The 23,855-nt window shown below is 47.7% G+C and overlaps 1 protein-coding gene across 3 annotated transcripts in view; it reads left to right on the top strand.

The window, feature by feature from the left end:
* Nucleotides 1–23,855, top strand: part of FGF1 (fibroblast growth factor 1) — a 101,950-nt gene that overhangs the window by 5,272 nt on the left and 72,823 nt on the right. For 2 of the 3 annotated variants that reach the window (XM_024752435.1, XM_024752436.1), the window contains exon 2: nt 5,278–5,434. The gene's annotated coding sequence lies outside the window, so the exon portion shown is untranslated. Of the gene's footprint in view, nt 1–5,277; nt 5,435–23,855 lie in introns of those variants that run through there. The other variant, XM_024752438.1, reaches the window with a different exon arrangement.

The raw sequence follows: 23,855 nt of genomic DNA, 5'->3' as shown, positions 1-23,855 counted from the left end.
GCTCTCCTCACGGACTTTACATTCCACTGTGTGTGCTCGGAGAAGACAGACAACATATAAGTAAACAAATAACTGAACACGATAATTCTCGGCTAGTAAAAAGATCTATGAAGAAAAAGAAAGATCTATGAGGGGCTGATTTAGAACAGGTGGTCAGGGAGGAGGGTCTGAAATGAGACCAGAATGGTAAGGAAGGGCCAGCCATGTAAAGAATCAAGGGGCAGAAAAGAAATGCATGCACTTCAGGCAGGGGGAACAGTAAGTACAAAGGCCCTGAGGTAGGACCACACTTGGCCTGTATGAGGAACAGTGAGGCTGGAGCACAGTGAAAAGGAGGAATGCGTCGGGGATGGATTTGGAGGGGCAGGTGGTAACAGCAAGCTTAGCTTTTGTTCTTAGTGCCAAAGAAAGGCACTGGGCAGTTTTGACCAAATAGAAACATGATCCGATTTACCTTTTAGCAGGATCCCTCTGCAATGAACTGTAGGGGGTAAGGGTAGAAGCAGGGAAGTCGGCGAGGAGGTATTGCAATAATGCAGGCAAGGAATATCGGCACTTGGATGTACCAGACCAATGTGCAAAGATCTATTATTAAGTGAAAAACAAAAAATGCAGGACCGTGCCTAGCAAATCGCTTTTAAGCATACACACATTCAAGTGTGTAAAGACATTTCTGTCCCTCAAAGGATCCAGAAAAAAAAGTAAATAGTGGTTATCTTGGGAAGAAGGGGGTTAGTGAGGGTCATTTTATACCTCTCTATACATTGTGCATTTTTAACATGTGCACAAGGCATTACTTTTATTTAAAGATAAAATATCTTAAAATAAAAATTGAAAAGCTGAGATCTAGGAAAACATACAATAGGCTATGGGTGACCAAGATCAGAAAGAGGAAGCCTACTTCTCATGGGTGTGACCCTCCCTAATTACGCCTCCTCCCCTGAAGCCGCTGAGAGCCAGGCTGACAAACGGGGACAAGTTCCTGTTCTTGGGTTAGAGTGGGATCAGAGCGAGGCACCTTCTCACTGGAGGACCTCTGGACCCCATTTCTGTCCTGTAGCTCTGGTGATGTTTGTGTCTGTCAGGTCTCCTTGGGCAACCAATACAATTTCCTGTGAATGTCTGCTGTATTTCCCTGTGCCCTATTTGTCAAATTGCTCCCCTCCGTCATCTTGGCAGCTGGTTTGCCAGGAGGCCAGCATGCCCTTCATTTAATTGCATGATTGGGCATAAACAGAAGGAAATACTTTACTGCAGGGAGAAAGCGGCAGGCAGTATCTGATTTCTCTTGTCAGCTGATTAGGATTTGTGGAGTCTGAACAAGGTCAAATGAGATTAGAAAGAAAATGCAGTGTCTGGTATGCATTTCACATAACTGTACCGTTTATGTAAACAGGATGTGTGAAGGGGAAATTTTAAAGCAAATACTGAATGTCAGCCTCAAGGTTCAAGAACAAGAAGCCAGGACTTATGTGTTATGCCGGGAGAGAAAGAAAATTTATTTTCTGGGACATTTGGAGTCCTACTGAATCTATCACGCTCTGATTCCTTTTTCATGTTGGTGCAGTTAAAAAGGGACAGTCTTTTTTTTTAAACATCTTTATTGGGGTATAATTGCTTTACAATGGTGTGTTAGTTTCTGCTTTATAACAAAATGAATCAGCTATACATATACATATGTTCCCATATGTCTTCCCTCTTGCGTCTCCCTCCCTCCCACTCTCCCCATCCCACCCCTCCAGGCTGTCACAAAGCACCGAGCTAATATCCCTGTGCCATGCGGCTGCTTCCCCCTAGCTATCTACCTTACTACGTTTGTTAGTGTGTATATGTCCATGACACTCTCTCGCCCTGTCAAAACTCACCCTTCCCCCTCCCCATATCCTCAAGTCCGTTCTCCAGTAGGTCTGCGTCTTTATTCCTGTCTTACCCCTAGGTTCTTCATGACATTTTTTTCCTTAAATTCCATATATATGTGTTAGCATACGGTATTTGTCAAAAAGGGACAGTCTTACGTCTGATTTTCAGAGGCACTGAGCACAGAATAAGAAAAAAACAAAGAAACGCCCCATTCTACCTTTCTCGCCCTTCTAAAGCTCTTATAAGAGGTTTAGAACCACTTTCTGTAATAGCTGCTGCTGAAGTGCTTGATAGTGAGTCAATCTCTTAGGACACGGAAGGAGAAATCTCACCTCCAGCACCGGCCAGAACATTCTAGACGTGGCTGACTCCGGCCAAGGCCACACCTCTGTGGATAAACCTACCCGGCTTCTACTAGGATTTTTGTTGGTTCTCGAAATCTGTCATTTTCTTCCTTTCTCAGATCCACCCTCTGCAGGGCTAGTAAGCATATAAAGTTTTAATCACTTAAACACCTTAAATAGTCTTAATGGCTTTAAAAGTGGTCTAAACGCTTTGAGGGAAGATATGGTTTCTGTTACACACTCTCTATAGGATCTAGCATCTTGTGAACGCTTAATAAGTGGCTTGGACAGCTATTATTTCCATGGACTATTTCCTAGCCCAGAGCTGGAAGGCTATTCTGAGGCCAGACTTTTAAACTAGGAAACGTCCTGTCCCTTCCCATGTTAAATAACAGAGGGGCCAGGAAGTATTAACATTATCATGTCTCATGACTCCAAGCATCTGAACATACATTATTTAAATGATAAATCTAGATGTGGTATACACACACACACACACACAATGGAGTACTACTCAGCCATAAAAAAGAATGAAATAATGCCATTTGCAGCAACATGGATGGACCTAGAGATTGTCATACTAAGTGAAATAAGTCAGAAAGAGAAAGACAAATACATGATATCACTTATATGTGGAATCTAAAATATGACACAAATGAACCTATCTATGAAACAGAAACAAACTCACAGACATAGAGAACAGATTTGTGGTTGCTATGGGGGAGGAGGTGAAAGAGCGATGGAGTGGGAGTTTGGGATTAGCAGATGCAAACTATTACATAGAGAATGGGTAAACAACAAGGTCCTACTGTATAGCACAGGGAACTATATTCAATATCCTGTAATAAACCACAATGGAAAGGAATATGAAAAAGAATATATATATGTATAACTGAATCACCTTGCTGTACAGCAGAAATTAACACAACATTGTAAATCACCTATATTTCAATAAAATAAATTTTTTAAAAATGATAAATCTAGACATTTCAACATGGAAGTTGAAATAAATATGGAACTTGAGGGAAGTTAAACCAAAACATTAAAAAATTCAATATTAAGGAGAATTATATTACAGTAAGTACTTTAAGGAACTGAGGAATCAGTTCCCAGTATCTGGACAGGAACATTGCCGAACAACACCTGATATGTAATAAAGAAACTGGTTTATATCAGTAGCTAGTGGTTGTATTTGCCTGAAAGCTGTGTGGTTTTTTGGCTTTTTTTTTTTTTTTTTTAACAGCATTTCACAACTAGATGTAATGGAGAAGTAACACTAAAATAATGACTTACACTTGCATTACCGGTGTTCAAGGTGCCGTCACATGCTTGGGCACATTTGATTGTCACCATAATCGTGTTGGCTTGCGGGAAAGACGTGGCTCGGAAAGCCTCATGAATCTCTTTCAGGAAGCAGGGAGTCAGGGCCCTGAGATGCTGAACAGCCCAGAAATGGTCAACAGCCCTGTGTGGGCAGGTTCAAGGGTGCTAGCCTGAGGTGGGAGACCAGCTTTCAGACCCAGTGAGGACTTAAGAAACTATGGGGGCAAACTGGGTGAGACGCTGAGCTGTATCTCTGTCCTCGGTGTTTTCAGGGTGTTTCCTAACTTTACAATCTATCATTCCATGTGGTTAAAAACAGTTCACCTGCCCCCTGCATGCAGCAGAGCAATCCTCCAATATTGAGAAGATGACTGTCTGAAGGTCCTCTGGAATCGTGCAGATGCTCGAGAAAATTACTATTTTTTAAAAAGCAAATTATTAGGACCTTTGAATATGTGGTAGTGGCAATTCATGGAGGTCCCTGTTAATAAAGTTTGCAGAAATCAACTCTTTCTGCACCTCTCAAGTCCCTTTTAGGAGATCTGTGGCTCATCCATTATCGGAGCTGTGTGATGTCTGTGCCTCTAGTTCTGTCACAGGAGGTGAGCTTCTCTGAGCCTGTCCCTTCAGAGGCACATGAAGTCTCCCTGGCTGCTCCCTGATGAGTCTGGAGAACAGTTTTCCACCCCCACCTTCCCAGAGGAGGGAGAGACCAGTGAGCATATTTCTAATTCCAACAGGCCAATCTGTACCTCCTATCTGAATCACCAGGTGGGCAGGCTTGCACACACACTCTGTGACACCTCCCAGGCTCAGACGCCTGCATAAGCAGGTAGGACTCTTCATCAATTATAAGAAACTATTAATCATGTTTCCATTTGGTCTCTTCAAAGACACCTCCCAAGCTGTATCCTTTCAGTCCAGTTTCATTCCTCACCTTGTAGCCAAAGAGTTATTTGTACAGGCAGCTTCCTCTCTTCGTTACCCCATCCTGGCCAGGGGCACAAAGATGCCACCCATGGTCCATTGAAGAAATCCCCACCGGATGATTCACCTAGTTCAGCATGGACAGGCTTGACCACTGGTGAGGAAGGGCAGAAATATTCTCTCTGCAGCCCCTCCCCAGCCCTAACTGCATGGCCACTCCCTCGAGCAGCTTTGCAAAATGGGAACAGCACAGACAGGCACACACACACTGCCACACACAGACATCTACACCCCGTGCGGGATGCCAGATGCCAGAACCGAAAAGGATTCCCTTTCATCCAGCAGCCTTCTGATTGCAGAGGAGTGTCTCTGAGCCGCGACCCGCTGTTTCCCTGCCAACTGAGGCCTCAAAATAAACAGGAATCTGCTCAGACAGGCTAGTAGTCCATTCGGCTCAGCCATTTGCCCCAAGACAAACCACGCTAAAATAACACCCAGGAGAGCTGCCACGGCCGTCTGCTGTCTCTGCCTCCCTTCCCTGCTGGCCACCAGCTCTGTGCCCCTGGGCCTGCCACTGGCTGCCCAGGGTTGGGGGCCCTTAGAGCTCCGTGTGCATCCCTGTGGGCGGGGTCGCTAAGGCAGGTCCCCTCTGCAGATCAACGAGGCCAGAGAGAGACCCAGAGGCTGCATTGTCAGTCCCCCGCCTGCCTCCCTGCTTCCCGCACAGCCCTGCGGGACTGGGAGCCAGCTCTGTGGCACGGTGTCTGCAGGCGGACCAGCAACCTGATGTACATGCCACGGCCCGTCCCCTCTCCCCACACAGAGCCGCGGCCACCGGGAGGTTCAGAGAGTCGGCTTGGGGCTGCTGGAGAAGCAGCTGCAGCGCGGTGACAGTGACACCACAGAGCGGACGAGACCAAGTGGATCCCCTTTCCCTTCGACCGGAGAGAGGAGCAGCCCTCAGCCTGCAAGCTGTTCAGGTAAGAATCAGGGTTTCTGTTCTGAGCAGGTTATAATATATCCAGAGCTGAGGTGAAAGAGAGAGAGAGAGAGAGAGAGAGAGAGAGAGAGAGTGTGTGTGTGTGTGTGTGTGTCTGTCCCAGTGCAAGTATAAGGCTGCTTGGGAAAAAAAAAGCAGGGCTGGCTAATCGCACAGACATGTAAAAATAGCACCTGGAGTGCAGAGACTGTGAGAATAATCATGCACCCGCTGCCCCCTTTATCTTCATCCCCGCACTGCCGGGCCATGAGGACTGGAGGGGGCGGAAGGTTCTCATTCACTAAAGCCTTTGTGGTTCAGCAGGACACTGTGGCCTTCGTGAGCCTGCCTGGCATCACCCTGCTTGCCACACTTACCCTCTTAGGTAGCCTGGAAATTCAGGCACCTAGAAATCCTGTCCACTGGGTGGGCACCTTAGATTTGTTCAACCTTTTGATATGAAAGTTGGGCTGAAACATAGGATTCTCTGAGTGTGTTTGAGAGGGTGGGATTCTGATGGCCCTGCTGGTCACCTGGATTACTTCTTACTGTCCTGATCCCCTTTGAAAATCACACCCTCATTTCAGGGCCCCTCCAGATAGGCACCGGCAGAGAGGGAATGGGAATGGCTAGCCACCGGGCACATTCTCTGGCACTGACGCTATCCACACCTACGTCACTACTATATGTCAAAAGTTATGCAAGGCTTCTAGACGGAGCGCTCGAAAACTTCAGACCTCCAGGTGCTGGGGTGGGACTTTCAGGCGTTTAATCACGGACCCATTTTTCAGAGACCCAAGAGGGTACCCACTTATCTCGCCTCTCAGGTGCAAGGGCTCGCTCTGTGCCCCAGCAGACACAAATGCTCTGTGCTCTCTCCAGCTGTTTAAATCCACCCCCACTTTCCTGCTTTGGTAACTGGCACTTTCCCTTTCATTTGCTATAGGGATGCAATTGTTTATGATTTAGCTCCGTGAACACCAGTGGGCGGATGCAATCATCCGGGCAGAGGGTGAACTGGGCTCTGAGTGGGGGCGAGCCAGCCCAACAGTGGCAAAGGGTTGGAGAGAAATCAGCTTTGCCAAGTGGTGTCTAGCAAAGGGCTGGCCAGCTGCCTCCCAGGGCTGTCTGGGTGAATGAATGTGGATTTTGGTGGAGACTGTGATTCACAGTCGCAAACTCCCTTTGTTTTCTTTGTGTTGTCATTGAGGGCTTCCGAGGAAATTCCCCTTTTGAGATCATGTACCTGACTGTCTTCTGTTGATTCTACCTTTTTAGCATGAGGAAATGGATTTGTAAATGCAGTACTTCATCAAAAACAAAGTTAATACACGAAAAATTAAGGGACAAGACATTGAGTTACTTGTAAACTTCCTCCCAAATCTGGTGTGCACATACACATATATGGCTTGCCAGGTTCCAAAAAGGATTTAAGGAAGCAGTAACCAGTTAATTAAAATGGTTTGATTTCACAGGCAGGTAGCACCAACTCTGATGATGATATTTCCACGGTGACAGTGGACAGACATCCATGCGTTCTATCTACACCTAGGAAAGGGACGTCTGATGCCAGGACAGAGATGTGCTCGCTCACTCTGCTGACGTGCATTATGTGGACCCTGAATAAACTATTACAGGTCATGGAGCGCCGCCCCCCTGTGCCAGCTTCCAGCAGTCAGAGACCATACAGAGGGGAAGACACACCCCTTCCACCTCATCAAATAGGCATTACTTGGCTAATGCAATACTCCTTGATTTAAGTTACTGGAAAAATAATCTGCAATCAGTCGTGCTACAGACATACCCTGTTTTAGGTCAATCTAACAACTATCCAGGACACATAAATTGTAAGTGAATGACTGTTTTTCCTTAAGAAAGGATTCACTCGTCAAGTTCATCAAATACTGTCAAGGTGTCCCACCTAAAGATGGGACTGGATCCAGCCCATTCAGCCATAGAGAAAGGTGGGGACTTACCTGGGGGGGCGGGCAGGTAGCAGAGAATGAACCTGGGCTGACAGGATGTCCAACTCAGCTGGGAGGTAAAGTAGTCCAAGGTAGAGGAACAAGGACAAGCATCTGGGCCAGTGGCCTATAGCAAGAGAAGAGGGAGGGAGGGAATAGTAATTATTATTATTATTATTTTTGGTTGCCCTGGGTCTTAGTTGCGGCTCCCAGGCTCCTTAGTTGTGGCATGCAAACTCTTAGCTGTGGCATGCATGTGGGATCTAGTTCCCTGACCAGGGATTGAACCCAGGCCCCCTGCATTGGGAGTGCAAAGTCTTTTTTTTTTTTTTTTTAATTTATTTATTTTGGCTGCGTTGGGTCTTCGTTGCTGCGCACGGGCTTTCTCTAGTTGCGGTGAGCGGAGGCTACTCTTCGTTGCGGTGCGCGGGCTTCTCATCGTTGGTATGGCTTCTCTTGTTGTGGAGCACGGGCTCTAGGCACACTGGCTTCAGTAGTTGTGGCTCGCGGGCTCTGGAGCGCAGGCTCAGTAGTTGTGGCGCACGGGCTTAGTTGCTCCGCAGCATGCGGGATCTTCCTGGACCAGGGTTCGAACTGGGTCCCCTGCGTTGGCGGGTGGATTAACCACTGCGACCGCGCAACCAGGGAAGCCCAATAGTAATTATTTTGATTCCTAAATGTTACTACTTAAGAGAGGCAGCAGAATAGCGGTTAAGTACATAGATTCTGCAGCCAGGAAGAAGCTGGGGTTCAGTTCGGACTCTGACACTTACTAGTCCTGTGACCTTGTGCCTCAGTCTCCTCATCTGTAAAATGGGGTAATAAAGTACCAGCCTTATTACTGAAAGGATCAAACGAGTAATAGTCTTAGCTCAGTGCCTGGTTTATAATGAGTAAAACCTAAGTATTTCTTGTTGTTACTGTTATTACTATTATTATGGTCATTGAAAGGTCAGTTCTGAAAAGGCTGCTCACGAGTCCATTTGTTCCAAGGTCCAAAGTGACTCTCTGAGTGACCATCGGTGCCACCTTCTGGGCAGCTGGAGGTGCTTTTGCTTGGTGTGGAGTTTTGCTTGCATTTCCAAGCTTTCAGAATAGAGGAGCTTCTGTGCTGGTGGCCAGCGTTTCTTGAGCCCTTATATGAGCCAGGCACCGTGCCTGACTTTACGTGTGTGACCTTGCCGGATTCTCGTAACAACCCTGTGAGGTAGGGCTGTCACGGCTGCAGGAACTGAGCTTGGTGGGCTGGGCCATTTGCCTACAGTCACACAGTTTCCAAGCGGCAGAGCCAGGCTTACACCCAGGCTGTGCTGCTAACCAGTATGCCGTCTATGATTTGGGGGATCACTGGAGGTGTCCTGAGAGGCAGGTGGAGTTTGGTGACAGATGGACTTCAGCAACAGATGAGATCTGAAGGCCCTAGAAAGTAGACCAGAATTTGGAAGCTTTGCCAAGAAGATGGCAGAACCCTAAACTGGCCTGGGGACAGAACCTCAGCCTTGAGGACCCATGACCTTTGGGGCTCGGTGTTTGGGAACAAGACATGAACGCAGGCCCTGGGGGACAAGGTGGGCCTCAGGCCTTCCTGCAGCAGGCAGTGGACGGTGCCCAAGAAGAGAGGAAATGGTACAGAGACGGACACAGCAAGGGTGTTGGGCCAGATATCCTGACACCTCTCTAGCCTAAGGTCCGAGGTCATCTTGAGCTAAGCCCGAGGTCAAGACTAGGTGACTCCAGCAGTGGAGAGAGGAGGAATGGGCAACCCAGAACGTAGTATCTGGGCTCAGTGAAGTTTATAGTGATGTAAAAGGCTTGATTTGCCAATGCAATCTCTCTCAATTGAACGTTTAGAACATGACACACAGAGATTTGTTTTATGCATAATGGCTCAAGCCCACCTCTCTGACTTCAGCCAAGGAATGCTGGCGATAGGAACAGGTGTCAGAGTGTGCCTACCTCACAACAGGGCTGTGTAGATCTGGGGTTACTGATGGACAAGCCTCATCTCTGCCGCTCCAGAACCTGTGGTCTAGCCCAGGTGTTTTCAGACTTTAATGTGCATGAGAATCACATGGGAGCTTCTTTAAAACACCAGGTTCATAGAGAACAGACTTGTGGCTGCCAAGGGGAAGAGGAGGGAGGTACAGAGTGGGAGTTTGGGGTTAGCAGATGCAAACTATTACATATAAAATGGATAAACAACAAGGTCCTACTGTATAGCACAGGAAACTATATTCAATACCCTGTGATACACTATAATGGAAAAGAATATTTTTAAAATGTATGTCTATGGATAACTGAATCATTTTGCTGTACAGCAGAAATTAACACATTATAAATCAACTATACTTCAAAAAGTAAGTTAATTAAAAAGATTTTTTAAACTTCTGGTTCCTGGGACCTACCCACACAAGTCCTGAAGTAGCCGGGTTCATGAGGGGCCCAGGATTCTGCATTTCCTGGCTGGGGCCCAGCTGGTTCTGATGCCTTTGGTCCACAGGTTACAGCTGAAGAAACCTCGGGCTGACTGTTGCTCTGGTTCCCTTGTCTTCATTGCTGTTCATGAGAACAGAGTCAGGGGGCCTGAATCAGTGGCAATTAGCCTCTTCTCTGTCACAGCTTCTTCCTGGACCATTTTTACTTAGGCTAGACCTCTGCTGCTGGTAATAACAGCGACAGCCCGCCTACTGCGTATTGAGTTACCATGTGCCGGGCACAGTACTAAGCCCTTCACAACCATCCCGTAAGTTAGGTGCCATTATTATCACATTTGACAAGGGAGGGGAAAGGCCCCACTGCCAGTATGTGGCAGATCTGAGATATGAACCCAGGCCCCGCAGATCCCCAGAGCACAGCCACAGAACCCTTGGGCGAGGCTATGAACATAGTTTTAGCTTCTCTGTCAGTTCAACCCTCCTTTCTCATTCTTGGGTGTCTTTCTCCCCTTCACATTCCTATCTTGTCCTCCCCTATCCCGAGACTCCCATATAATTTCTTCAGAAGGTGATGTGTCCCTGTAGTTCCCTATTTTTATCTCATTCAATAAATCAAAAAGGGTGTGGTCAACGGGTGGGTAGAAGGTAGTTGTTATGGGTTAAATTGTGTTTCCCCCTCAAATTCATATGTGGAACTCCTAACCTCCAGTATTTCAGAATGTGACATACTGAAGTCCTGACAGAGGACTTCATTTATTTGGAGATAGTGTCCTGACAGAGGTCATCCAGCTTTGTTTTGTTTTGTTTATAAATTTATTTATTTATTTTTGGCTGCGTTGGGTCTTCATTGCTGCCTGCGGGCTGTCTCTAGTTGCAGCGAGTAGGGGTTACTCTTCGTTGCCATGCGTGGGCTTCTCATTGCGGTGGCTTCTCTTGCTGCAGAGCACAGGCTCTAGGCACGCGGGGTTCAGTATTTGTGGCGCACAGCCTTAGCTGCTCCACAGCCTGTGGGATCTTCCTGGACCAGGGATCGAACCCGTGTCCCCTGCATTGGCAGGCAGATTCTTAACCACTGTGCCATCAGGGAAGCCTGGTTATCAGAGATCATTAGGGTGGGTCCTAATCCAGTATGACTGGTGACCTTTTAAAAAGGGGAAATTGAGACACAGTGACATATACAGAGGGAAGATGATGTGACAAGACACAGGGAGAAGATGGCCATCTACAAGTCAAGGAGAAAGGCCTGGGCCAGATCCTTCCCTCAAAGCCCTCAGGAGAAACCAACCCTGCAGATGCCGTGATTTTGAACTTCTGGCCTCCAGAACTGTGAGACAAGAAATCTCTGCTGTGTAAGCCACCCAGTCTGTGGTACTTGTTACAGCGGCCTTAGGAAACGGCTACAGTAGGAAGCAGATTCCCCCTCTAGGCCCTGGGTCTGGGCTGATCTAGGTGAAGGCCAACACATTCTGCCAAGCTGTGGCAACTTTTTCTTTAATTCTGAGTGCTTTTCTGTTGGCTTAAATAGTGTTTTTGGGAGCCACAGGTAAGCCCAAGGCCCAGGAAGGAAGAAGGAATGAATGGAAAGGATGAAGAGGAAGGAGGGAAGGGAAAGCAAAGAAAAAAGGAGGCAGGAGCAGAAAGAGAGAGAGAGAGTGGAGACCAGGATGGGCACACTGGAGGCCATCCCTGACCAGTTCAGGTCATGCAGCTCATTCATGGGGCCCCTCCTGGTGCCAGGAGCAGACCACCGGGCCTGGGACCACCAGTCCCTACTTTCATGAAAGGCAGAGGCTAGGTGGGTCCACCGACATCCATCGTGCAGGAACTCCCCCTGCAGGCACAGGGCAGAGTGCTGGACCCAGTCAGGGGCTCTGGAAAAGCTTCGGCGGGGAGGTGATGCTTGGGCTGAGATCTGGAGGATGAGTAGGGGTCAGATGGGTGAGGGCCGAATGTTTCAGGTGGAGGGAGAGCATGAGCAAAGGTCACATGGTGTAAAAAGTGTGGCTTCACCAAGGAGCGGAGGGGAGGCCAGTGCAGCTGGAAGGCAGGGAAGCAGGGGGGCAAGTTGGCGTCAAAGGGGCAGATGTGGGCTGGACCACAGTGGCCACACTGAGCATTTCGGTCCTTTGCTGAGAGCCACAGAAAGCCAGAGAAGGAGGAGATCCCCTATAGGGAAAACTCTGAGTTCAACAAAGGACAAACAAGTTGCTGGCATGGTTCAGCAGTGGGTCAGCCCTGAAGCAAGACAGCAGGCTTCCTGAGCTCACAAATCTAGGGTTGGCTGTGTCATGATTAGGGAATAAAGTTCCAGGCCACTTCCCAAATAGTGTTCTAGCGCAGTCCCCCTCAGCTGAGCATGTTCTAGGTGTTGGTCATGGCCCCACTGGAAAGGGTTTAAATGGGGACAGCTATCTCCTGCTGATGAGGTTCATTTGTGAACTTGGCAGCCAGGCCAGGCTCAGACTGGGGTTGACCAGGTGGCCCCTTCTTTGGTATCATTTGAAGGACACAGAGAGGCCTTGTGACTATAACCTCTCCTTTGCCTGCTGAACTTTGCCTGAAGCTATGGGAGAGGGCCAGCAGTCAGCAGGCCAATTATTCAGCATAAGATTCAAGCTGTGAAGGGGAAAGAGGCAGGGGCAAGAAGCCCAGGCAGACCCCCTGAGGCACCAGGGGTGAACGTGGGCAGAGACAGGTCTGAAAAGAGGCAGAGAGTATAAAGGAGGAACGCAAAGAGCTTGACGCCAAAATTTGTCTTATTCGTGATTTCACACAAGCAGCAGCAAGGTGGGCCCGCAGCTGTGGGAAGTCCACCTTGGGGTTTGCAGCCCTCTCCTGTGCCCCTGCTACCAGAGACGCACACCCCATTCCCATCACTGGGAAACTCCACATCGACGCCAGCAGTTGTCGACATAATCCATGAACGAGTCCTGACGTCAAACTGAACGCCACGCCTTTGCCTTATGTCCTGCCAGCCACAAAAAGAATTCCCTTCCTGGGCTTCCCTGGTGGCGCAGTGGTTGAGAGTCCGCCTGCCGATTCAGGGGACACGGGTTCGTGCCCCGGTCCGGGAAGATCCCACGTGCTGCAGAGTGGCTGGGCCCGTGAGCCATGGCCGCTGAGCCTGCGCGTCCGGAGCCTGCGCTCAGCAAAGGGAGAGGCCACAGCAGTGAGAGGCCCGCGTACCACAAACAAACAAACAAAAAAAGAATTTCCTTCCAGCAGAGGGACCGGACTTGGCTTAGCAAGGATGAGCCCTTGGGACAAGTGGAACACACTTTGGAGAAGAGAAGGGACTTTCAGGAAGGTGAGAGCAGCCAGGGGGCCTCGTGGGGAGCGAGATCCTCCCACTTCTCTCACATCCCCCACTGGCTCTAGCCCCACGAGCCTCTCTTCCATTCCTCTGCTGTTCCACGCCCTCTCCTGCCTCTGGGACTTTGCAATTGCTGTTCCATCTGCCTGGAGTGCTTTCCCCACAGTTCTTCACATAGCAGACCTCTTGTCAACCCCTCGAAGAGACTTTCTCTCCTGTTATTCCCTATCCTACCTCTGTTTCCTTCATGGCACTTACACCAGTCTGTAGTCGTCTTGTCAATTTTTAAAGTTTGCTATGATTCATTCTCGCCCCTAGAACGTAAGCCTCAGGAGGGGAGGGCCTCATCTGTCTGGTTCCCTGCTATATCCCCAGGGCCTAGGACAGAGCCTAGGCACAGAGTACGTGCCCAATGAATGAGTGAATGAGCGACTGGTTCAATCTTGGGAGTGGGAAAGCCAAGACCAAGGACAGCAGTGGGATCCCCCCAGCCTCTGTCGCTCCTCACAGCTCTAGAAAGGGGCACGTTACGTCTGAAAGCAGCACCGACAAGTGCGCATCGGGGTCCCCGACCCTGACTCGAGTGGGCAGGCCCCTCACAGTGCCCAGGACCCCATACTTTGCGTCGGCTGCTCTGGCTTAATGTGTGCAATCTCAGCTCTTCAGAGAACTCGCTTTGGGAGCCTGGAAAAATCCAGCCTAGTTGTATTATTCATGCTCAAAGATGAATAACTTCTTTTGGCTGATGGGCATCAAAGGCAAACAAGTGATGTCAGGCACCCAGAAGGGAGACATCCATCCAGCGCGTTCCAACCCTCGCACCCAGGGAGGTGGGTGGAGCCGCTCATCCTCGCCTTTGCCACCAGGTCCCATGGGAGCGGAAGCAGCGTCTGCACTGATAAATCAGTGCATGCACAGTGCTGCCCCAGTACCTCCGGGACACAAAGAGCTGCTACAAAACCAGGCTGCGCTTGTCCTTCCTCAGAATCTTCGTCAGAATTTAGAAATGGCACCTGGAGGACAGCGGAGAATGAATACTTCAGAGTCCCTCCTTGGAGTCTACACGGCAAGCTGCAGCCCTGGGAGAGTGCGTCCCAGGTTCAGGGTCCCAGGCTGGCTTGGCCCCAGCTTCTTGGCCTTTAGTGCTAGGGTGGTGTTTACGTTAAAGGGGCAAAATGTTCCTCCTTAAGCCTCCACTGGTTTTTCGTGTTTGAAATGCTAATGGGGATGTTTCTAGGGGCAGAGATTCAGGTCGGCTTCAGGATGGTTTCTTCACAAGGATAAAATCCCCACTCCGCTGGCCTCACAGAACTTGCTGCCGTTCTCCCAGGTCAGTCCTGGGATCTCTGCTGAGGGCTCGGGAGGCAGTGCCCTAAGTTCCTTGGAAAGAGAGCTGACGTGGGAGACCAAGAATTCTCCTGATGGCTCCACTTCTGCCCTGTCTCTCTCAGCATCCTTTTCTTATTTCAGAGTGACAGTCTGCGGGCCGTGACGCTAGGGAGTATAATGGTTGGGGCAGGACCGCTTGGGTTTGAATTCTGGCTCTGACACACAATAGCTGCACAGCCCTGGCCAAGTTCCGTAATCTCTCCACTTCTGTAAAAGAGACATAATAACGGCGCCCATACCCTAGGGTCGTTGACAGTACTATGTGAGTTCATACAGGTGAAGTCTGAGAGAGTGTAAGTGTTATATTATCAGCATTAGCCGTTACTCCCTCATAGGGCTGACTTAAGACTTCAGTGAGACAAAAATGTTTTACTACATAATGCATAGCACACAGTGTTTGCTCAATAAAATATTAATTATTGGGCTTCCCTGGTAGCACAGTGGTTAAGAATCCACCTGCCAATGCAGGGGACATGGGTTCAAGCCCTGTTCTGGGAAGATCCCACGTGCCGTGGAGCAACTAAGCCCATGAGCCACAACTACTGAGCTTGTGCTCTAGAGCCCGCGAGCCACAACTACTGAGCCCTCATGCCACAACTACTGAAGCCCACGCAGCTAGAGCCCGTGCTCCGCAACAAAGAGTAGCCCCCCGCCCCCAGCCCTGCTCGGCGCAACCAGAGAAAGCCTGCACACAGCTATGAAGACCCAACACAGCCTAAATAAATAAATAAATAAATATTATTGCTACTGACAATCTTCGCAGTCTGGCTAAGGTTTTCTGGAAGCTTTCCTAAGAATGTATTTGAACTGAAAAACATGATCTTGTGTTAGGCTTTTGTGGTGCTCGTGTGTGCACTCTGTGTTATCATTTTGTTTTTTGTTTTTTACAAAAATCATTATTACTAAAATTCCTATTAGAAAAATTAAAAAAAAAAATGATCTTGGAACATGAAGGTCACCTGCTGCCCTGCTGTTCCCCTGTCAGTCTTTTTTTGTTCCAAGGGACAATTATCACCCTATGCTCTTTCAGCACTTAAAATCCACATGTCAGGAACCTAGAACTAGCTAAGAAAGCAAAAGCCCCCTTAAAGAGTTCAAGCATAGAGCAGACAAGCCTCCCTGTTCAGCAGTTTTAAGCTGCAGGCGTTTGCAACAAACAATTAAAGAATCTTTGACTTCAGCGAGGCTCCTTTAGCACAATTCCTTAAAAGGCTTTGGGATTCCCACCCCCCCAGGGGGCGCGCGGTTCCTCGGGGCATGGATTCCTTCAAACTTTTGCTCCGTGTCCCCTGACCCTGGGCTTTGAGTTTAAATTATTTGAAGTCTGACTGCAGGGCGAACTTGACGGCCTGCTGTAGGCTGTGAACTGCACAGTTATTCTACATTCAGGCCGCCAGATGCCCTGCCCCACCCTCCTGAGTGACTGTAGGTAAGGAACTTGTCCTCTCTGTGCTGTTTTCCTTCTCTGCAAGAGTTCCTCTCGAGAGGGGGTTGTGGAGGTTATTAAGGGGACGTGGACAGCTCCAGCTGTCTCTCTCCATACTTGCTAATTTCCTTCCCATTCCTCTGTGGCCCTCCTGACCATCACATAGTGGGGAATATGGAAAAACCCAGTAGTGATCAATGTTGCAGAGGTTTGCAAATATTCCCCTGCACTAGGTGACCATGAGCACATCACTTGGCTTTTGGAGCAGCACAGAGAGATGGATTACGGGAAGGGGTCCAGGTCATAGTCTGGAGGAGGGGATGCTGGCAGCCCTAACCCTCGGTCCAGCCCATTCTTGCACCACGGAGACCAGGCCCAGAGTACGGATTTTCAGCCCGTGGCTCTCCTGGGTCATCAGACCTTTCACTAAGGCCTGAAGATCGATGGTCTCCCATCATGGAGGTGGACCCCTTCCTGACACACTCTGACCTTCCGCAGATGCCTCCCTACCTCCCACTGCGGCCGGAGGATTTAACACACAGCTGGTTCAGGATGGGTCCAAATGCACACAGCGCGAGTTGGGGGAGAGCGTTTCCAAGGCGATGTCCAAGTTGTTTCTAGCAACCCACTGACCTGACCCTCCCCGCCTTGCGTTGCCCCAGAACTGAGCCAAGACTGTGGAGGGCGGCTACACCTTGGGATGTCTGGCCGGGACCCTACTGTGGTGGGAGGTTCAGATCCCACGCTGGAATGGGCCCTGGGGAAGGTCAGGGGGAGGGTGAGCCAAAGCAGGCTTCATCACCTCCCTGTAACCTCTCGCCTTTCCCGCTTCTGCTGACAGCATGGCAGTCAGATGTGGGGTGTGGAGGCCTCTGTTTCAGGAACTATAAAGAATAGCTCTTAAAAAAAAAAAAAACTCTAAACATGTCTTGCTCTAGGATGGAAGCATATCCTGAATTGGTGACTTTAAAGTCTTTTCATCTGCTGCAGACCAAGAGGAAGATCTCTGGTGACTAATGAGGAGTCCTACCTTCATCAGACTCTTGCAGTATTTTCTTGAAGTCAAGGTCCCTTTCTCTTCCTGGCCAGTCCCACATCCTGCTGGGCCTGTGTTGGCCAGCTCCTGTTTCTCATTATCTCTCCCCCATCCTCTTTAAAGGCTTCTCACTCCACCCAGGGGTTTTATTTTTAAACTTGTACGGTAATGTTAGGGCTGAGCAGGACACACTGCCCACATTCACGGGAAACTGGGCTGCCTGGAAAAGCATCCCCCTTTTCGGAGACGCCCTCCCTCCCCTCCTTCTCTATGTATTGGATACCTTCTCCATGAGGGGTCCTGCCCCAAGGATACAACAATGAAGAGAGAGACATGGTCCCCACCCTTGAGGAGCTTACATTCTAATGAGGCAGGAGAGTGGGGGACAGAGTATATACAAACACAGGCACACGCACGCACACACACACACTTCCCCTGCACTAGGTGACCATGAGCACATCACTTGGCTTTTGGAGCAGCACAGAGAGATGGATTACGGGAAGGGGTCCAGGTCATAGTCTGGAGGAGGGGATGCTGGCAGCCCTAACCCTCGGTCCAGCCCATTCTTGCACCACGGAGACCAGGCCCAGAGTACGGATTTTCAGCCCGTGGCTCTCCTGGGTCATCAGACCTTTCACTAAGGCCTGAAGATCGATGGTCTCCCATCATGGAGGTGGACCCCTTCCTGACACACTCTGACCTTCCGCAGATGCCTCCCTACCTCCCACTGCGGCCGGAGGATTTAACACACAGCTGGTTCAGGATGGGTCCAAATGCACACAGCGCGAGTTGGGGGAGAGCGTTTCCAAGGCGATGTCCAAGTTGTTTCTAGCAACCCACTGACCTGACCCTCCCCGCCTTGCGTTGCCCCAGAACTGAGCCAAGACTGTGGAGGGCGGCTACACCTTGGGATGTCTGGCCGGGACCCTACTGTGGTGGGAGGTTCAGATCCCACGCTGGAATGGGCCCTGGGGAAGGTCAGGGGGAGGGTGAGCCAAAGCAGGCTTCATCACCTCCCTGTAACCTCTCGCCTTTCCCGCTTCTGCTGACAGCATGGCAGTCAGATGTGGGGTGTGGAGGCCTCTGTTTCAGGAACTATAAAGAATAGCTCTTAAAAAAAAAAAAAACTCTAAACATGTCTTGCTCTAGGATGGAAGCATATCCTGAATTGGTGACTTTAAAGTCTTTTCATCTGCTGCAGACCAAGAGGAAGATCTCTGGTGACTAATGAGGAGTCCTACCTTCATCAGACTCTTGCAGTATTTTCTTGAAGTCAAGGTCCCTTTCTCTTCCTGGCCAGTCCCACATCCTGCTGGGCCTGTGTTGGCCAGCTCCTGTTTCTCATTATCTCTCCCCCATCCTCTTTAAAGGCTTCTCACTCCACCCAGGGGTTTTATTTTTAAACTTGTACGGTAATGTTAGGGCTGAGCAGGACACACTGCCCACATTCACGGGAAACTGGGCTGCCTGGAAAAGCATCCCCCTTTTCGGAGACGCCCTCCCTCCCCTCCTTCTCTATGTATTGGATACCTTCTCCATGAGGGGTCCTGCCCCAAGGATACAACAATGAAGAGAGAGACATGGTCCCCACCCTTGAGGAGCTTACATTCTAATGAGGCAGGAGAGTGGGGGACAGAGTATATACAAACACAGGCACACACACGCACACACACACACACACACACACACACACACACACACACACACACACCAAGTAAGCCAACAAATAAAGAAATAAGTAGAAATTGTGATAAGATCTACAAAGGAAACAAACAAGGTCCTGGAACAAGAGAAGCTGTTACAAATTGGGTAGAAAGGGAAAGCCTCTGGAAGGTGACATAGAAGCAAAGGCCAGAAGGATTAAGGGGCTCCAGGTATGCAAAGAGAAGGGGTGAAGAGTAGACTATCCTTTGTGGAGGGAAGAGCATGTGATAAGGCCCCGAGGTGGGCAAGAGCAGACTTGTGTTCTAGATTCCAGCAGAGGCCAGGATACGTCCAGTAGAGTAGACAATGGAGGAAAGGTGAGGCTGGGAAAAAAAAAAAATGAGGCTGGAGAGGCATGCAAGGACAAGATCATGCACAGCCTGGAGTCATGCAGAGAGTTGGGGCTTTATTCTGAATGCACTGAAAGCCACTGGGGGATTCGAATTAGAGGCGCCACGCAGCAGTGGACATTTTAAGATCCTCATTTGATCCTGAGTGGAGATTTAACTCTAAGAGGGGTGGAGGGAAGGCAAGGGTCTGAGTTAGGAGGCCTGGGAGTCATGCAGAAAGGAGATGATCCGGGCAGAGGCTAGAAGAGTGAGGCAGGGCCACAGCTAGAAACAGGCTGTCTCTTCCAGGAATTAGCTGGCTGCTAAGCATCTTGCTTCCAAGGAGCTCAAAGAACAGAGCTACTAAGACAAAACAGAACACCAAGTCCCCAAGTCATGGACTTGGTCAGAATAAGCAACAGAGTTTACCTACCCTAATGCCTATACCTAGCCACGTGTGTCAGGTTTCCACACAGAATTAAGTAAGAACTTTGTCCAACATTGGCTCCCGAGAGTTTCTGAAAGGTGTAGAAATATTCTGGTTTCTCTTTAAGCCATGTCAGCTCTCTCTATCCATTACAACTTTGCCTGGGATATGAGGTCGAATGGCTTTGACTAAGTGATCTGATCTACATGCAAAACTCAAAGGTGACTTTATATGCCTGAATGACCTAAACAGTGGTCCCTGCTCTCCAAGAGAAATACGGCTATGTTATACTCTTTGGAAGAAAGGAGATGGAAAACAAAGCAGAACAGCAGGGTAGCCATTCTACATAGAATAACAGTAATAATAGTTACTATTTGTTGTGTACTTCAAGGCACTTTACTTGTAACTCATTTAATCCTCCAAAAGGCTGTTGAGGTAGGTAACACTCTTAATCCTTTTTACTGATGATGGAGCTGTGGCTTAGAGGGAAGGGAAATGATGTTTGGTGGTAGAAGTGGCCGAGTCACAGCCCAGAGGCTGGTCGGCCTCCATTGGCAGGACGCCTGACTTCGTCCCAGGGCTTGGTGGCTGTCTGCTTTGGTCACCACTGTGTTTAAAAGCAGCACAGAAAACGACCTCATGGATATCATCCAAAATGCCAGTAGAACAGGGATATGAGTAACTTTGTTTTCTTTTTCTGTTTTTTGGTTTTCCTTTTAATGTTTTGAATTCACAGAGTCTGGTACATAGTGGATTCTCAAAAACTTTGTATAATGAAGTTGTTGAGTTAATGAGTATGCATTACTTAAAAATTTATTTTTAGATAAGTAATTTATTTCATTATAGGAAATTTAAGTCATACTAGAAAATACAATTTAAGAGAATTAAAATCTACCCATCATCCAGAGATAATCACAGTTAAAATACTGATAATATTGGTACCCTCCAGTTCTTTTCCTGTGTTAACGTATGTCTGTATTTGTGTGTCTGTCTCCTTACCTGCCTGTGTGCGTGAGAAACAAAAGGGGGGTCATACTGTCTTCACAGACTTTTACTTTTTCATTTAGCAACATATCATGGGCATTCTCCATTCCAATTAATATTCTTCTAAAACAGAATTTTTAATGGTGACAGTGTATTCCTGTATAATCTAATGAGTCCTCTGTTATTGGATATTCAGTTCATTGTCACCATTATTAATAATGCCATAAAAACATTTAAACATAGCTCTATTACTATTAAGGAGGAAAGAACATTATATATTGAAATACAAAAGAGAGAAAGACATCTATTTTTAGGGCTCTTTTGGATAGGCCAACCACATTGCTTGCATCTGTCCTTCAGAATCACTTAAAAGATGGGGAGATGTCATCTGGAATGTTCCACATTTTCCCAGGCCTGGTCACTTGTCACCTCTCAGGTATGTTTTTGTTGCAATTCTGCTACAATGGAGGTGGGTTAAGGAAAATCCCAGTTGTGGCTAAAATGTGGGCCCTAAAGTTAGACAACTAGATTTAAATCCCAGTGCTATCCCTAAGCAGCTATATGACCTTCAGCTGGTTCACTGTTCTGAGCCTCAGTTTCTGTGTGTAAATGGCACATACCTCAGAGGATATAATGAGGTAAAACAGGTAAAGCTCTTCTAGCATCTGTCCAGCATGGAACAAATGCTCAGGAGATGGTGATTTCTATTATTATGAAGGTAGAGGAAGACTTTCCTCACAAGTTTAGTGCTTTGGGAAACTCCCTCCCAACCTACACCGTAGGATCTGAGGAAAATGAATTTAAAAATCACTCAACAGGGCTTCCCTGGTGGCGCAGTGGTTGAGAGTCTGTAACAAAAAAAAAAAAAAAAAAAAAAATCACTCAACATACCCTCTGGCTATATTGCCCTTTTACCCTTTGTGTATGCACACGCACACGTGTGTGAGTGTGAAGTCTAAAGTGTTAAAAAAACAATGAACTCAGTTTCCCTTCCTTGCCAAGAACCAGGTCTGTTAGATTAGAGATATATTTAAATTCTGTTGTTCACAGCTGCATAAGGAATGTACCTTTTCTTTCCATTTTGCCAGCTGTGTTTTATAACTGTCTATCCTAAAATAAAAACAAAGCAAACCAAAAAGTTGCAGGACTATCTACAACAGTTCTAAATTGCTCTCAGGTTTATATAACAAAACAGAGAATATCTAACCCCTAAGACACAGACCACAGAAAGAATTAACCTGACTCATCTATCGTACACTGTTTAACAAAGACACACTACTGGCACATAGTAGGTGCTCACTGAACCCTGTTGAATATATTTATTGAATATATGTTTTCCTTACAAACAGCAAGCTGTCGCAAAATAAATCAGTATATTCATTTCATCTAAATACTGTCAGAGCCTATTCGGAGGGGCTGAAGAAGATGACAGATGATTAAATGAACAGATGCTTTCTGAGTTTGTAAATTGAGTGTTGGGAAACTTTCTCCTCCCAATTCACGGCTCTTGAAATATGTTTATGATCCTGGTGGAACCGTGTAGGGATTTCTCTAAACCTCCATCAGGGGAGCACGTGTGATAAAGCACTTCTGAGGACCAGGCCAAGTTTTTCCATTTTTGTCTAAATATGGGAAATGTTCAGAAAAATCTTAGTGTATGTGTAGTAGTGTATTCTCAATATCGAAATGGCTCCGGGGATCACAGATAACACGTCTGATTGTAAGGTAACCCAATGCTGGGCCAAGATTTTAATTGCAGGTCAAAGCCCTGAAGTCGAATAACTCTGAGACCCTGTAATTTCCAAGTAAATCACTGGAAGTGGTAGAACTGCCAGCATCTACTGCCCTTAGGTATTCGTTTCTTCCTATGCTTTGAGGGTGTCGGTGGAGATCACACTAGGGGAGATTCAAAGACAAGATATGTCTTCTGCTCTCATGATGTCATAAGCCAGTGGAGGGGAGAGACAAACCAACAACTGGATGGGATCTTAGAAGGCATCAAAGTATTGCTAGGCAAAGCACCGCACCGTGGGTCCTTGAAGGAAGGAAGGAAGGACCTTTCTTACTGGAGAGATGAGGGAAGGCTTTGCAGTGGATGTAAAATGTGATGTAGGCCTTGAAGGATAAGAAGAATTTTAGCCGACAGAGACTGGAAGGGAAGGGCCTTCCAGGCTCTGGACAAGCAACAAGGAGGGGAGGGCCCCACGTGGCTGAGAGGGGGAAGGACAGGGTGGAAGGTAAGGTTTTCAGACAAGATACGGGGTCAAGGAAATCCTCTGCCAAGGACTTAGGGCCTTAATGTCTGGGAAGTGGAAAGAAATTGAAGGTTTCTGATAATGGAAGAGCGCACGTCCTCCTTTAGAAGAGGGACTGGGTGGCCGTGCGGAGAAGTGATTAGAACAGCAACGCTGCGAGACCAATCTCAAGGCTACGGCTTCCGTTTTCCTTTTCTGGTTAGCCTGTTAGCAGCTTTGGGCAGCATGGCCCAGAGCCAGTTTCCCCTCTGAATTCTGTGATCCTATACCTTGGGGCCTCTAGTCTCCCGTGACATCTCCTTTGAGATCACCGGCTGCATTGGGGGTCTCTAAGAATGTGGGGTGTCCCCCAGGGCGACTGCCTCTGTCCGCCTCTCTCTTCAGGTCGTTCTCCCTTGAATATCCCCTCTCTCCCCTTGGCCCCGACCCTCCCGCATCTGCTTCCAACTCTGGCTTCTCTCCAGAGTCCCATTTTCAGGTCCTGCTTCACACTCTGCTCTGTACGGATGGTGCCTCTCACCTGGGATGCAGCCCACTCCACAGTGCGCTTGGCACCTGCCCCGCTGATCGGGCTTCTGGTTCTGTCCATTCTCCCATCCATTCCCCCATCCTCCCCACCCGCGCCCTGAGCTACCTCTGACTATTCCTTTGTTGAGTTCCTAGCATTTGCCAAATCCTCTTCATGTTCCTCCCCAAGTGACTTTATTTATTTATTCATTCATTCATAGACATTTACTGAAACTGCTGTGGCAGCCACTATAGAAGAAATACATATTCTATATATTGATAGAAAACTAAAAATACAAAAAATTGTAGACAATATTTTGGCATACTTCCAGACTTTCTGCTGGTTTTATATAGTTTCAACTTCTTGCATTAACAAAACTGCATGAATCAAGTTTTAAGTAATATAATTTGACTATAGGGTAATGCATACTTATTAGAGCAATGTTGTGATATACAGAAAATTTAAATGAAGAAAAAGAACTCACCCAGAATCCTAGTGAAGATCATCATTAGCAATTGGTATATAAATAAATAAATAAATAAATAAATAAATAAATATATATATATATATATATATATATATATATATATATATATATATATATATATATATATATATATTTATTTATTTATTTATTTATTTATTTATTTAT

The sequence above is a fragment of the Neophocaena asiaeorientalis genome, unplaced genomic scaffold (assembly GCF_003031525.2).
Source record: "Neophocaena asiaeorientalis asiaeorientalis breed wild unplaced genomic scaffold, Neophocaena_asiaeorientalis_V1.1 scaffold204, whole genome shotgun sequence".
In the NCBI taxonomy this organism is placed as follows: Eukaryota; Metazoa; Chordata; class Mammalia; order Artiodactyla; family Phocoenidae; genus Neophocaena; species Neophocaena asiaeorientalis.
Note: the sequence above shows the minus strand (reverse complement) of the source record. Positions and strands in the feature narration are given on the sequence as shown.